Below are 16,058 nucleotides of genomic sequence, written 5' to 3'. Positions count from 1 at the left end.
CGCTCCTAAAGAAAGACTCATGTCAAATGACATTTCTAAAATGTCATCTGGTTTGCAGTGGGATTTCTACCATTTTTCTAAAATACACAGTTTGTGTAATTGAAATGCAATTCAGAAATTATTTAGGATTGATACAGAAAGGGTGTCCCTTTCTCCACTGACCCCAAGGAATTGCCACAGCCTGCAGAGAGCAGTAGAAATTTTGACCTACTTTATCATGCTTATTCATTGCTGTCAAGATGTTTTTTATATCTGTGAAACAGTAATCACTGACTTTTATTTTGAACACATAATTATACAGTGATTTGGATCAGGATACAGAAGTTCCTACATTTTCCAGTACTCATACCATGATAAAATTGATCTTATCAATCTTTTTGAAGTTCAAATAAATATGCCTCCCTTATTTTATTTCATTTTTCTTTCATCTTTTTCTCTTGTACTCAAACAGGTGCCTTCATTTTTGGTGACATAACATCTCTTAGAATGCATCAGAGGATTTTGCTTCCTCTCTAGTTCTCTGTAGCTGCTGTCAGGTCTCCTGCTCAGTTCTTGCTGAAAGCTTTCCTCCAGGCCAGAGTATGCAGTCTAATTGAGATAATTCACATGTAGGAAAATCATTCTGTGTTGCACTGTCATTAGGGTTTTGGTAACTGTGGTGTACTTTTAATGTGGCTACATAAATATGACCAATACATGAAATTTTGTTGTCTTGTTTTGCTCATGATTCTGTTAACACCCCACTACTTAGGAAAATGAACCAAAAGTGGCTTGAAGAAAGGAACAGTTTTATCCAGTAGAGCAGTGAAATGAATTATAACATCACTGAGTAATGTTTATGGTAGCGGAAAGAAGGTGTTCAATTGCTGGAGGAGTGAAACATTCATGTATGAATTCACGAAGACACTCTAGCAGAGTTCGGGGTAGTGAGCTTTGTTTAGCTCACATGAAATGTTTTTTTCTCCACCAGAAACACTTTCCAACATTAAATGAAGCTGAACTTTCTTGTCTTAGGTATCAAAGTGATTGGCATCTATCATAATAGGTAGCTCAGGCCAGCAATCTGCCACTCCTTTTGATTTATGGGCCCCTAAATATAGAGGTGCAGATGCTGTCTAAGTAACTTAAGTCAAATGACATGGGACTTGCCCTCCTCTTTGGGTTTGACAGACCTCTTAGCAGCAGCTTAAGGAACACTACAAGTCCACAGAGCAGTTTCTGGTTTAGCCCCTTGTCCCCAGCACACAGCTTCCCTGCTCCACGCTGCTTGTGGCACCTCTTGACTTTATTCTTGGCCATGTCATACCAACCAGAGAGGGCACACTGTGGTGTTGCTCCACTCACATTATTTGCTTTGCAGTTTTCTGCATTTGGGGGTGTTTTACCTTGAAGACACTAGCTGATGATAGCTCCTGGATAAGGTACTTTAGAGTGCTCAGTAGGAAACAACATGGCTTTCTGGTTCAGCTGCCATTTCAGAAAACAAAAATAAGATGGGGATTTCAGCTTAACTGAAAAAAAGCCCCAACTTTCTGAGGTTTTAACAATCTTTGAAAACTAAGGTTAGCAAATAATTGTAGATTGACAAATCAAAACCTTATGTTTAGAAAAGGACCAAAATATTCTGACTATTTCAACAATTATTTTAATTATGAAGTCAGAATAATTTGCTGAAATTTACAAGAGTTTGCAAAATATCTTAGTTGACCGAAATCCTTATCTCCTAAATAATACATTTCAGCTAGAAAAGTTTACGTAGTTGCAAGTACTTGATCACATAAATAAGCAGAAGGATCTTTTTTTGTCAATTTTCAGATTTGGGAATGGTCTTAGGACAGTCTTGGTATTGTAACCAGTGGTGATATCTGTTCTACAGAAATAGAGTGGTGGAAAATATAGTCTGCTCTCCTGAGCATACAGCTACAAGCAAGCAGTAAGTGAGAATGATGCTTTCTTGAGATGGGACTCTTCATTGTATCAGTGCAGCAGTCATGCAGCTCTTGATTTCATACCTTCTGAAGAGGTTGAGAGAGCAGGACACAGGCCTCACAGAGGGGCAGATGGGGAACTCAGATCTGCTCCTCACTGGTTCAGTTTTGAAGCCACTGCCTTGAAGATCCCACACAAGCTGTCTCTGAGAATATACAGACATAGGTGGATTTTTGAAGACCTAAGATCTTGACAACAAATGACAAAAACTAAATGTGATCTACACCTATGTTAATTACCAGCCTACTGATATGTGTGTGCTCTGAAATGCATTTGGGAGCAAGTACAGAATGGATCTAAAATCCACAGAAAAAGTAATTCCACTTTTCTGTAGTTGGAACAAAAGCAGGTTTTCCTTTTCTTTCTTTTTTTTTTTTTTTATCTCTCATCTTTCTAATCTTTAAATTGTTATAACACCAAGTGAACATTGAGATAAACTGCTGTTCAGATAATTCACTGTCAAAAATATTGAGCATACTTTAGTTGGATGGCAGCAGTAATGGTCTTTTCAAGTGCCGCTGCACAAAAGCTGAGCCTATCAAGATTTTTTGGCAGGCACTGCGTTTAACTTGTCATGTTATATATTGCAGCAATGCAGTTGAGGATCAGTATAAATCAACTTACAAGTCTGGAGGAAATGGGAGAATGTGCTTCTGCAGCCCACTGGCAGCTCAAGTGTCTATCAGAAGGTGGCAGCATTTCAACATCGTTGAGTCCAGCAGGAGGGGGAGGAAAAAAATAAAAAATAATAATAAAAAAACCACCTCAATCTACATGTCCAGAAAGAGGAAAGCTCTTTACATTCCGACAGGATGTACACACTGCTGCCTTGAATTTATGGGTTAGACGAATTTATGCTGTTATGGACAGGCAGGAAGGTGAAGTTTTGATAACTCTTCAGTCTTCTTGATGTAAATGTGGGAAACAGGCTAAGTAGGTGCTAGAAGGAAGGGAACTGAAAAATAAATGAGAAAATATGGTTGCCCAAATGGCCAGAAACAGCCCACCCCCAGCTACAGGGGAATTTTGTTGTAACTGTGTTATAAATATTGAGCAAGAAAATATGTAGTCCCTAATAAATTTTTGGGGTTTTATGTCCTACCAGTGTAACAGAGAATAACTCCTTTTTCACAGCTATCACACCCTGTATTGTCAGATGTCATGATCTCATCACAGGCTTTGTGGCATTTATTGTTGGTTTGTTTTGTTTTTTTTTCAAAAAACCCAGCCTTTGAAACTGGGCAACTGCATAGGAACCCCAGTTTTCACTTAACCACCACTATAACCAAAAATAGCATGATTTGAACCCTTGTGGTTACCGGGAAAGTCAAAAAACATGTGCGAAATGCTCTCACAATGTTCAAAAACCAGAAGGCAGAGTGGAAAAAATAACAGAATTTAAAGTAAAAAAAATAAAAATGACACCTCATAGGGTTAGCAAAAAGTCATACATCAGAGTACACTGATTGACAATACCATGCTGCTGATGGGAAGCCTGGACCCAGCATATAAAGCCAGGCATGTATGTCAGTGTGTACTCTGATAGGGGTGGGATTAATTGGCTGGCTTACTGCGTAGCCATGAGCACAAAATGGTGTTGTTCACTTCAGTGAGATTATTTGCTGATTTACAGCTCAAGTTATTGCTGAACTGAGCTCTTAACTTGCTTAAGGATTAATCCAGTGCCCAGTGCAGTTTGATGGTAAAAATCTCAAAATGGGGTCATCAGTGTCCTTGTACAATGTTTTGGGTCTTTTTAAACATGAAACTGCCTCAGCTAGCACTTCATCCACCCTGTAAGGGTATGGAGTACAATAATAAATACTGTACTAATGGGCACCACAAAGACTCCACATGTTGACAGCAATTATTACCCTAAATACTCAGAGAACCATGGCATGTTCAACCTTTCTATTTGTGGTAGGTTGATCCTGGCTGGTAAGCAGGTGCCCACCATCACCACATTGTCACTTGACTCTTCACTGGGCAGGGGAGAGAAAATAAAATTAAAAGCTTGTGGGTCAAAATAAGGTCAGGGGGAGAACTCACCAATTGCTGTCATAGGCGAAGCATGCTTGACCTGGGGAAAATTAATTTAATTTATTTCCAATCAAATCAGAGTAGGATTAAGGTAACTAAAACCAAATCTGAAAAGGCCTTTTCTACACCACTTCCCTCTTTCCAAGCACACTTCCACTCCCAAATTTTCTACCTCCTCTGGCAGCCAGTTCATCATATTGTCTCTGCTACTCAGTCTTTCTCAGGGCAGGACTCCTCACATTCCTCCCTTGCTCCAGCATGGAGTCCCTCCCGCAGGAAACAGTCCTCCACAAATTTCTCCAACATGAGTCCTTCCCAAAGGCTGCAGTTCTTCATGAGCTGCTCCAGTGTGGGTCCCTTCTACAGAGTGCAGTCTCTCTGGAACATGCTGCTCCAGCATGATTTCCCCACAGGGTCACAAGGGCAACTTCCAGTGGCTTCTCACAGAAGCCACCCCTCTAACACCCCTCCTGCTACCTAAACCTTGCCACAAAAACCCAGTTACTTGGCTCCAATGAGTTTGTCTCTGAAATCAAGTAATCTCTGTGCAGTTTAAAGTGGAGCAGTTTTAATTTACATGTTTTACATATGAAAGAGAAATGCTAATTTTGAAGATACCTCCCACTCTGTTCACCTTGGATGCACATCTGCAGTGCAAGATGGAAGCAGTGGGCAGACTACCAGGCAGTGACCAATTATGAGCAGGGGAAATCATCTTCAGGGGGGATATGAAACCTTGCAGAAACTGAGATTTTTGAGGGCTTAGCACAGATAACTTTGGGCCCAGGCACAGTCACAAGGTCAAAAATGGCATCAAAGTTTGAGCGCCAGAAAGATTGAATGCCTTTCTGGACATCCCAATGAGCTGGTAGCATAACTGAAGATAGGATTGTGGCACCTTCCATTCTCAGATCCAGGGAGAATTTTGTCACACCACAGTTTCACATCTCATACTGAACACTCAGGTACTGTATTTGGTAGACTCTGCCAAATACACACAGGTCAGGAGCAGAGCTGGCAGGCAGAGTCTACTGATTTAATTCTGTTTGGCTTTTTTATGCGCCTTCCTGGAGTTCCTATTTGCTATGTTGTGCGTTAAATACTTAAACAGGAAATCAGCTCAGAGGACCAGCTGACCATTTCAACCTTGTGGAAACATTTGTCCTTGCCTGCTTCCCAGAACAATTCAAAGAATGCCTTGCTTCTGATACACACAGCCAAAGTAAAAAAATCTGTGGAGAATAATTTAGGGACAGAATGATTCAGTAGGGTGACAGCACTCATTCAAAGACCTTGGAGTAAAGATCAGTACAGATAGCTGCACACCTAAAGGCAGGAAGTTCTGCTTAATTTTTATTTTGTGCTGTAGACAGTCCTCTGAGTGAGTATTGTGCCTGAATGGTTATATGAATCTATTAGCTAATCATCCATTAGAGTGATTCTCTCAAGATTAATCTAGCCAAAATTTGACAAAAATGATCTAGAATGACAACAATTATAAAAATCACTTTACAAAAGAATGACCTTTAACAGAAGAAAAAGCAAATTTAGACTAAATTGATTCAAATGGAAAGCAGGCTATCAGGGAGGAATATTTTTCAACTTGTTGCAATAAAATTTTTGGAATGCCATAGCTCCATCAGGCTTACAAATGCCATGTTTCATAATTCTGCCAAGATTCTTTTATCATTTCGGCTGTTACTCCATGCATAAGGAATAAAACTTCATGCATGACTTCTATTATCATTCTTAAGATCTTTGTTAAAGTTCATTCCATCATAGCAGATGCATTTTAATTGCCACTTCTTTTAGCTCAGCTGTGCAGCACTGTTTATATTGCTTTAAATTAAACTCCTTCCCACTAATGGCAAGATCTGTTAGTCCTCTAAAAGGCAACGCATGAAAAGTATCAGGATTTGTGAATTAGATGGAAACAAAATCAGAACTCAATGAAGGCAAAAGTATTTCATCAGACCTTGAAGAGGTGGTTGATTTCATGCCAGCCATATTTGAAAAGTTAAATAATTTTTGTTAAAATTTCTAATGATTTCAGGATAGACATTTATTTGAGAAAGGACTGTGTGAACCCTTCAGGATTTTGTCTCACATGAAAATAATTGCCTCAATGCGTGATAGATATTTCCCTCCAAATTTAACTATCAGAGACCTGACCTGCACTGAGTTAAATCTGCATTTTGGTTGCTTGCAGGCATCAATTGCTGTAGCTGTGGATGTGGTAAATCATGGCACAGGAGGACAAGCATTAAGTGGGGCAACTCTCATTTCAAACATCATGGTCCTCTGTGTGTTTTCTGAAAGGCTTGCAAAATTTCTATCAGGTGTCTATGGCTGATACAAAGGAAGAACCCTGTGGGATAAAAAGGCCTCTGATAATTCTTGCTCATGGGTCTAAAGTGAATCTGTATCTTTTGTTTTTAGTTTATTTTCCAAATACTCAATGCTTTCCCCAGGAGCTCTGAGGACTTTACCTATTATCCTTGCTTTTGCACTTCCCTTGGCAGCCAATTTCAGTTTCATAATCCAGATAATTTTAAATGAGGTGTGGCTTGGGTAGGCTTTCCTGACAGAAACACAAAGGCCCACTTCTCTGTCACTGGGGGAGAAGAACTAAACCTTCACCCTTCTCTTTGAGCCTTTTAGCTCTCATGTATTCGGTAGACACAAGAGAGGCAAATTGTTGCATTTTACTTGCTTTATGACTTGATTTACTTAGCTTTACATCAAAACCAAATATTTAAAAGTTACAGGCCTATTTTGAAAAATAGAACTCCTCAGACTTGCACAGAAAGCTGTGGTGTGAAGATCATAGTTTTTATAGCCTGAAGGAGGTAAAAGCACAGGCAGTGCATGTTAGTGTGAGCAGAGCCATCCCATCTGTTAATCAGGCTCATACTCAGTGTATGGACAATGCTGCAGCAAGCACAAACATTTTTGACAATTTTAATACATATTTTTGAAAAACTGGTTCTAAGGTTGGACAAATATTGCAAAGGTCATCTCTAGTCAGTGGCAGGGGGAAAAAAAAAAAGATATGTTTATCAAGAGGTACAGGGAAGGAAGTCTCTCAAAGGAGTGCTTCTCAAGCCTGTGTGGGTTTTGTTTGGTTTTTAATGCATGCACATGGATTAAAACACAGGATGTGTGCTGTTGGATTTACATGCATGGTGGCTGCGCATTAGAGGGTCTGTGCATGATCCTACCTAATGAACACCATAAAACTCACAAAATCTAGTTTAGAGCCATAAAGGTGGAACTCAGCATCACCAAAGGCACATTCTGGATGGTGTGGAAGAGAGGGACTTGAGTGTAAGTGCTGAACAGTTGCATTATCTGTGCTCTTTGGTGGTGGTGCACTGAAATTAAAGTAAGCCTGGGCCTCCTCCAGGGTGCCCTGGTGGGCAGCTTTGAGGGAACTGGCTTTGCACAACCTTCCTCAGCTCCTGTCAGGTGCTCTGCTGCAGGTGAGAGGTGTTTTTTTCTTTTACTTCACTCGGGGTTTAGAAAGAGGGCTTCTGCACACTCTGAAATGTAGCAAGAAATGGCAGCAGGGTGTGTCTTTCCTCAAGATCTTGGCCTGCCCTCAAAAGGGTCTGTGGTGCCAAGAGCAGGTTTGTTGACAGCTTTGCCACTGGGCTGCAGGAGAGATTGCTTGAAGGCTCATCTCCAATATGACTGCAAGTTTTATCTTCGACAAAGTCCTTTTGAATCAATGTATACAACAATGACCTTCATTATCCTTCATCTCTGGATAGAAATGTGACTAACATCCACCAGGACAACTTATCGCCAAAAAGCTGTTCTTGTTCTCCAAGTATTTATTGACAAATCTAATTTTGAAGCTATTTTCTGCATGCCTAATCTTGTAAGTATATTAATATTCTGCCTAATGTGTTGTTTATAAGCAAACAAATCCATTTTTTTCAGAAGGACATAAGAGTGGTAAATCTATAAACTGAAGATGACTTTTTAACCTGGGCAGTAATACTTCTTAAAACTTCCCTAAAGTTTCTTTGCTACTGCACCTGTTTTTCACTTGGATAAATCTGTATTTTGGCAGAGCTGTGACTAGTATTCATGAGGACGAGTAAAATGCGGTGAACACCTACTTATGCTGTGCTCCTGGATGGAACTGATAAACAGTAAGAAAGACTTTGGAAAGAAATAAGTAAATTTAACTTTCCTAAGCTGCATGCCTTAGCATAAGAAGTACAGAAGGGGCACAGGATGGCTTCACAACCAGCTTTGCCATACTTAGGTTGGCCCTTGGCTGGTGATTTCCAAGAGCTGTGCCTGCAATCTACCTCAGTAGCTAATATGAGAGTAAACCTCCTTATTTCCATGTCAAAGTGCTGCTGAATGATAAATTTACCTTAAGCAAGGTGAGTTCCCCACATTGTGGCCTCATCTGAACTGCAAAGATGTAATGATACACAGGTTTCAGGTAGGAGTAAGGTTTCAGTAGGTCTGTGTATTCTCTTTAAATTAAAAGATTAAAAGATTTTAGATTAAAAGTGACTGGATAGAGCGGCTGGCAAATTTGCACGGCTTTCTGCCTGCTGTGTCAGGAGAAGTCAGAGGCTATTCACAGCCAAAGAGCAGCCCCCCAGAAAGGGCAGTGTAAGCTTCAGCACATAATTCCATTTGCATACATTTAGACAGCTGGCAGCTTTGCACGGGAGAGCATCACTGTAAGCACAGCGCTTCCCACCCACTGGGAGAAAGATCATGAAATATGGGGGACTGAAAAGCCAACAGTTTCTTTACAGAAGTTGGAGTCTGTCTGTAACAATACTGGTGGGATTTGCTCAGATTTATTTTTAGAAGTTCATGTTCAATCAACTCAGTATTTCCACTAGGAGAACACAAAGCAGTGTAAATCTGATTTTTTTCTCTCTTTTGGCAATGGATCCATACACTTAGTATGATTTAATAGGCAGGACTTTTATTTCCCATATAGATGAGTGGACTACTCACTCCTCTTTTCCAGATTCTGTGTTTGCTGTGTTTTTTAGTAGGTAGTACAGTTCTGCTAGCTGAGAGGATAAAAGTAGTAACTCAGTGAAGTGGGCAGCAGCAATGTGAACAGATATTGCCCTTCCTTGAGGGGAAAAATCCCTCTTGATCTGTCTGAGATACAGAAGAAGCAAGTGTCTGTAGCAGCAAACTGTAAGGAAAGGTGATATATACATATAGTATGTGTATATATTTTATATATACATCGTGCTATATTAAATGTGTAAATGTATATCTATTCATTGAGGCAACTGAGCAAAGCCAGGACTCTAGAGTGGTTTCTGTCTTGCAAGAAGTTAACTATAACAGGACATCAGTGCACAGCCCAGTGGCTTACAAAAGTCCTAAGCTGGATCAGACAAACCTCAACTAAACTGTCCTTTGTGAGCAGTCCTGTGGAACTCTCTGAGAGGTACAAAAATACCTGGTGACAGATTTGGATAAGGAGTTTGGTTGTCCCATCACAGCTGCCCATTTAAGTGTGCTGCAAGAGAGAGTAAGGCATATCTTTCTCCCAAAACAAAGGCACATGGCAAGTGGCTCAGCACCATGCTCCAAAATTGCCTGGATTTTATTTGAGAAGAGATGTTTTGTGGATGAATGAAACTGCTGGTGTGGGGAATATAGCATCCTGTGGGGGGAGAAAAGGGAGCTTTATTATTGCTTAAGTAGCAGTGGTTTCAGGGTGCCTGGGGATATCTGGAGGATAGGCTTCAGACCAAGCTTGAGAGATCATTGCAGATGTAAATCTGCAAACAAAGAAAGCAGTGGGTAACCATAATGATGTTGCTGCTATGAATTCATGGATGGAAAAACTTCCAGAACCAGTGTTTGGGTTAGGCTCTTTGTCCAGGAGGGGCTGCATGTCAGTCCTGGTCTGCTTGAAGGAGGCCAGAGTAGCTGGAGAAGTGTGGCATAAAGCCTGGGAAGCTGTTGTCTCTTCATGATTGAGGCACAAAGTACAACATACTGCCAGTGCTCTCTCCTTCTGGGCCCTGGTTCTGCCTTCTCTGAGTCACTCTCAGGGCTGTATGTATTTCTTGTAAGTCATCTTTGTCCTTCATGCCTTAGAAATGTTGTTTTTATCATCTGGAAAGGCTCAATGAAAGATTTCTGGATGACAGCTCCCTTGCAAGAATTATGTTTTATTTGCAACCACTCCCAAGTGTGGGAATAGTTTTAAACAGACTACCTATCCCACAACAAACACAAGCCTGATATGTTTTAATAGCAACAAATCAATGTCCTAAGAATAAGCTTTCAAGGAGTTCCTTGAAGAAGATGTTAGCAGCTGTTAGAAAGCAGTTTAACCTTTTGAAAGTTAAGATGCAGCTTAAAGTCTGTCCCAGGAGTAGAAAAAGGATTTGCTGAGGGGAAACACCAAATCAGCACATGAAATGTTTTCCTAAATGAAGGCCTGGTTTTTGTGGACTCTCAGACCTCACAACATTATTGTGAAGGTCATAAAGTTTGAGCACTTGCGTTTTATGCTCAGTTCTCTTCACACACGCAGATGAGTTTGGGGGAAAGGGAAAACTGGCTAAACTAAGAACTCAAGATAGTAGCTTTCATCCAACAGGTTAAGGTTTCCACTTGCACCTTTCCTTCTGCGCATTTTATTAATTCAACACAAAGTGCTGTATCTTCAGGATGCCTAAAGCACAGTGCATTTTTACACATGATTAGATTAAGGTGCCTCATATTACTGGCATTGAGAAAATGAAAACTTGTGTCTAAAGAGATTATAACAATTACCATTGATTCTTTTCTGAGTGAACTTAGGAAATACGTTCCTATAATAGATTTGTCTCTGAGTGGGTCAGATCTCACATATTTTAAATGCTAACATAAATATTAGAAATTATGTTTCTGCTCATTTTACTGCATTCTCCACAATCACTGATACCATAGGGCCCCATACTGCCCCTCTGTCCTATTGCACTTCCCCTATTTTCAAAGCCACACGACGCTGCTTGTTGTGGACATCGCACACTGAGCAGCAGCAACGTTGATCCGATGGCATGACTGGCTTTAGTTTAGTCTCTTTGTGGTCCTACTGTGTACATTCCTATTCATGTGCTCTTTCTCTGTCAGACTGTATTCTTCATGATCATAACCAAGCCTACAAGCAAGCAGATATAGCACAGGTCTGATTTCAGCAGCATAGGCTAAATAAGATTTTTCTTTTTCCTTCAGTTGTCTGTCCTTTCATCAGCAGTAACAGCAGGATGTTCTTCTCTGATCTGTTGTTGCATACCTGAGAGTTTCTTTCTCCTTGATTAACTGGAGCAAATGTCTCAAGTTACTGCGAAATAAACAGTTATCATTTGTCATCAGGGCTGTTGTAATGGGTCCTGTGTGTCATGATGACTTAAGCTGATGCATTTTACCTTCCAACAGAGGCAGATTAACTGTATGGGCTGGAGAGCTTTACCAGGTCTGTTGACTGATCAAACTTTGTTAAGCTGCTGTAACAGATATAGCTCAGTCATGTGACAGAGCCCTCAACTCCAGTGTGAGTGTCCAAAGATGTGTGGTTAGCAGCAGATAACTTTGTTCAGAGAAAGGATCTCTTTGCATATGTTTGTGGATGCTGTAGTTCTTCCCACAAAGTTAGCATGGAAAGAAGGGGTTGAAATTTATTTATTTTTTTTTTAACCAGTTTGGGAAGAGGGTGAAGACTGACAGTAAGGAAAGAAAGTAACAAAAGTAGAAGCAGTAAAATAATTATACACCTGCCAATTCTTTTCTTTCTTGTTAAAGACTCACCCATCTTTTTTGTCTGTGAAAAGTTCATTTAAATCTGTATTTCCCATGCAATATGAAAAAAACCCAGTTCATTCAACAGTATAATACAAATCCCAGAATGTTTTCAAATTTCCCTCTTTTGTGTGTTTTAAGATTGACAACTATGTAATTAAGCATAACAAAGAGAGAAAGGATTTACAAGATTTAGCACAGCTTGGGCTACTTGGGGCAGCAGAGAGAAGGAAAGTCAAGGGCAGATGCTAAGTGAATCTGTGGAGTCACTCATTAGAGATGTGCAGACTCAGTTTGAAGCACTATTTTAAGAAAGGAGATGATCACAGCTATATGAACAAAGCATGGCTAGCAATCGTGCTGATGAGGAGGTCCAAAAAATGATAGTGGGTGAAGGAGTCAACCTGTTGATCCTCATTTGCAGAGATGTGTGCAACCCCTCTTCCACAACTGTAGCAGAAAGCCCCAAAGCACTGATGCTTCCAGGGGCATTTCAGCAGTGCCTTCTCTGTCTTTGTCTTTCCTAATCCACAAGGTGTGTGGAGTTACACTGAAAATGTATTCTGCTACATTCTAGTCTGGCCTGTGTTCTACCCTATGCTTTCCATCTTGGCTGTAGAGAGCTGATCCCGTTAGGTCCAAGGTCCAGCTCCAGAAAAATCCAGTGGAAAACCTACTTCATGGACTTGCTTTAAAGAAGACAGGAAAAAGCCACTTGTCTTCTTGTGGCTGTTTTATTCCCTTCAGAGCCTGAAACAGATGATTAAACAAACCTGGGACATTTTCAGAAGTTCCTCCACTTGTCTGAAAATAAAATGTGTAGGGATTTGTGGCCAAAAAAATATAAAAATGTAAAAAAGAATAAATTTTTTAATTATTAGAAAACAACTTTCATGGGTTTTTTTTGACTAGACTAAGTATTCATTTCCAAAGGTGTTCTGTCTGTTCAATGTTTATTGAAACAGAAAATTTGTGAATCCAAATAAAAATGTCATTCCTTCTTCTTTGTGGGAACTTTCAAGCTGTTATTTTGCTATCTGAAAGTCCCATTGAGTTAATAGATGTAGTTAAATCCTGTCTAGACAAATTTCCATTGCTTTAAATTCAATTTGAGCTTAATTCAGTTTCTAATGATGTTGAAATACAATAGGAAAAGCACAGATGAAAACGTGTGGCATATTTTTACCTCTGTGAAAACATCTGAAGCATACAAGAAATTGGAAATGCTGAGGTTTTATCTGGGCATCCATGGACATTGCCCAGAGTAAGCAATTTTTGTTTCTTTTCTTATTTTCATTGTCAGACACTGATTCCAGCTTAGAGAAATTTATTTTAAGTTCAGAGGGAAAGAGGACCTGAAGAGCTATGTGGTATTTTCCCTATTCCCTTCTCATTCCTGTCACATTGCTGCCCTCCTAACTTTACCATTGTACTTTTTGGTGTCCTTCTCATGTACCTCAGAATCAGAGACCTATTTAATCCTCCTTACAACTGCTGCTATAAAAATTCCTGTGCATGGAATGCACAGATGCCTGTGTGCTGCCAGGATGAATTGGCTGTAGACACAGAACTGTCATCCCATGGCATCCATGGGAGATCTCCATGTGGCATGACAGCATGGCTTCTTGCCAATGCTCAGCCAGTGTTATGAAGCAGGTTGCTCTTTCTCTCTCTCTCTTTAGGATATTTTTACTCTTGACACTTTTGCCATTCTTCCTGGGACTTAAATAATGATGGGACAGATCTGCTCTCGTGTGGTTCCACGGCTCTGAGGCTGCAGCTGCTTTGGTCTCTGGTAAAGAGAAAGCAGCTGTGCCTGTGGCATGGCTTCATTCCTCACCTACCAAAGGCGCTGCAGCAAAATGACTGGAGGAAAAGCTGGCTCCACAGGCTTTGCACCAGGAATGCTGAATCCAAGCTGCTGCAAATGGATTTGAGATCCTTTCTACAATAACCCTGTTACTGTAACTGTTACATACAACTGGCATAGGCAGACATCTCCAGGAGCTACTTGGCTTTATAATTTAACTTGATTATGACATTCTGAAATTAACATTTTGCAGCCATGCTTTATTAAGATCATTGTATCCTATAGCATATATTAAAAAAATCCTTTTCAAATGACATTAGGTCATTATGTTGAATTCCTCAACATAAATAATGTTTGAGTTGAGGCTAGCCAAAAATATTTCCAACACTTAACATTTCCATATATATTAAAAAAAAAAAAAAAAGAGAAAGAAAAATAAAAAAAAAAGACAGAAGAAAATGGATCCATGTAGCCACAGCTGACAAGCATTGGAATAATCAGTTCTGTCTATAAGGTTTTTAATTTGAAGATATCTTTTGGCCATGGTTTGTGAAGAAATAGAGATTGGGAAACTTACAGAATTTCTTGTAGGAAAGCTTCACTTCTGATGGTTAAATATCAGCCTTGTTGTTTTTTCAATAAGACTTTGGCTGCAAAATCCCAGGCACATTTGATAAAGTTGTTTTGACCTATTCTTCAGAACCCCAGAAATCATTTCTTTAGGAAAGAAAGTGATACTGGAACAAGATGTTGGTTACCGCTGCTAAAGCTGAGGCCTTTGTATGCTTTGAAATTCCAGATTTGCTCTAAATTAAATGTGTATTGCTTTCTTAAGTTCCAGCTATGAGTTGTAGTCCAGCTGCTTGGGTAATCCAAAATATCATTATTTTATACACAGCTATATTGCTGTAAAGGAATGCACCACAGCTGCCAGGTCTGACTGCTGGCGATTATATCTGAAATGGTAGAATTGAGTCAGTCATAGCTGATAATTGATATCATAGTCCACTCCTTAATCAAACATCATGTCTGCACAAAATTCTTGTTGACCCTCAACAAATCCGCAGGGTTCTCCTAAAATTCAAACAGTTCTCTGTATCAGTCACTAGACTTACAGTTTTATCATCTTGGTGGGGAAACGGGTAGCTATCTGTCTTTGACCGAGCAGAGGAAACATAATTTGTGGGTTTACAGGCTGTGCACGTGGGTTTATGTGCAGTAGTGCGTATACGTCGCAGAAAGTTCTAGAATCCAAGAATGACTAATGAAGAGCACTGATACAAAGCTAATTAATGCAGAAGGAAGAATTTGCAGTTTCAGCAGCAGATAGCGTGCTCTTTGATGCCAGTAAGACTATCTGTTTTCTGCTGCATTTGAGCCTCAGCAGAAAAGGTGGTCCTCAGAGCAGGCAGCGGCCTTGTTCCTCATGATTCTGAGAGGGCCTGGACAATGTCCTACAAACTGAAGAATGAGGGGCTTGTCAAGAACATTGAAATAGGAGGAGCTTTTGAACATGTTACTATCATGCCAGTAGTACTGTGATATATAATAAAAAGAAACAGAGACAAAAAGAAATCAAGCAAAGTAGGAAAAATAAATTTTAAAGCTCCATGCTTGCAAACACCAGTGGCACAATGACCAGTGTCCAAGCTGGTAAGCCAAACAGTCCTTATAGCAAAACAGTCATTTTATTATAATTAAATTTTCAAATTTTTTACTTTGTGGCCTGAAAAGTTCTATGTTTGGTGGGTCAAAAAATCCAATATTATCACTTCTTATGATTATTGTTCTAATAGAATGCTCAGGCATTTCCTAGAACAGGGCTAGGGTAAAATCTGTTGTGTTGTCTCTTTGCCCATGTGCTCCTTTTAACAATTGTTATGGTCTGGAGCAGAATTTTGAGTTAATCTGCCTTTCCATACCTCCATGTAAGGCCATCCTGGAGCTCAATATGTCTTTAGAAATTTAGTGGGTATAACTGAAACACACTTTTCTGGGTACTTACTGCAGATTAATTCTGTTGAAGTTTTCCCCCACATTAATTATAGTGCAATGGTAGCTGTGGGTGGCAGGCATTCAGCTCGTGACCATAGTGCTGCAATGCGCTAGAAATGCTGGGATGTGCAGAAGCTGGGAGCTGAGGCAAGGGAAAGGTCTAGCAAGAGCAACTACAATTTGGATCTGTGGGATTTCAGTCTCCTGGGAAAAGAAATGGGCAGTTAGCCAGAGGCTAAAGGGGTCAGATAGGAGGTGCAAAGGATCTGAGAGGGTCTTGCAGTATGAGCTATGAAAAGTATTCAAACAAGCAAACTGGGGAGAGGAGAAGGCAAAAGATACCATAAATTTTGAGAGGAAGAAGAGTAGAACTAGGACTCTACTAGGATAGAGCCTGTAGGGCTGGAGAAATTGTATCAAAAATGGGAGG

Source organism: Pseudopodoces humilis, chromosome 1 (genome assembly GCF_049639895.1).
Source record: "Pseudopodoces humilis isolate 2021_Gansu_Grassland_sample_001 chromosome 1, ASM4963989v1, whole genome shotgun sequence".
Lineage (NCBI taxonomy): Eukaryota > Metazoa > Chordata > Aves > Passeriformes > Paridae > Pseudopodoces > Pseudopodoces humilis.
This window is presented reverse-complemented; position numbering follows the sequence as displayed.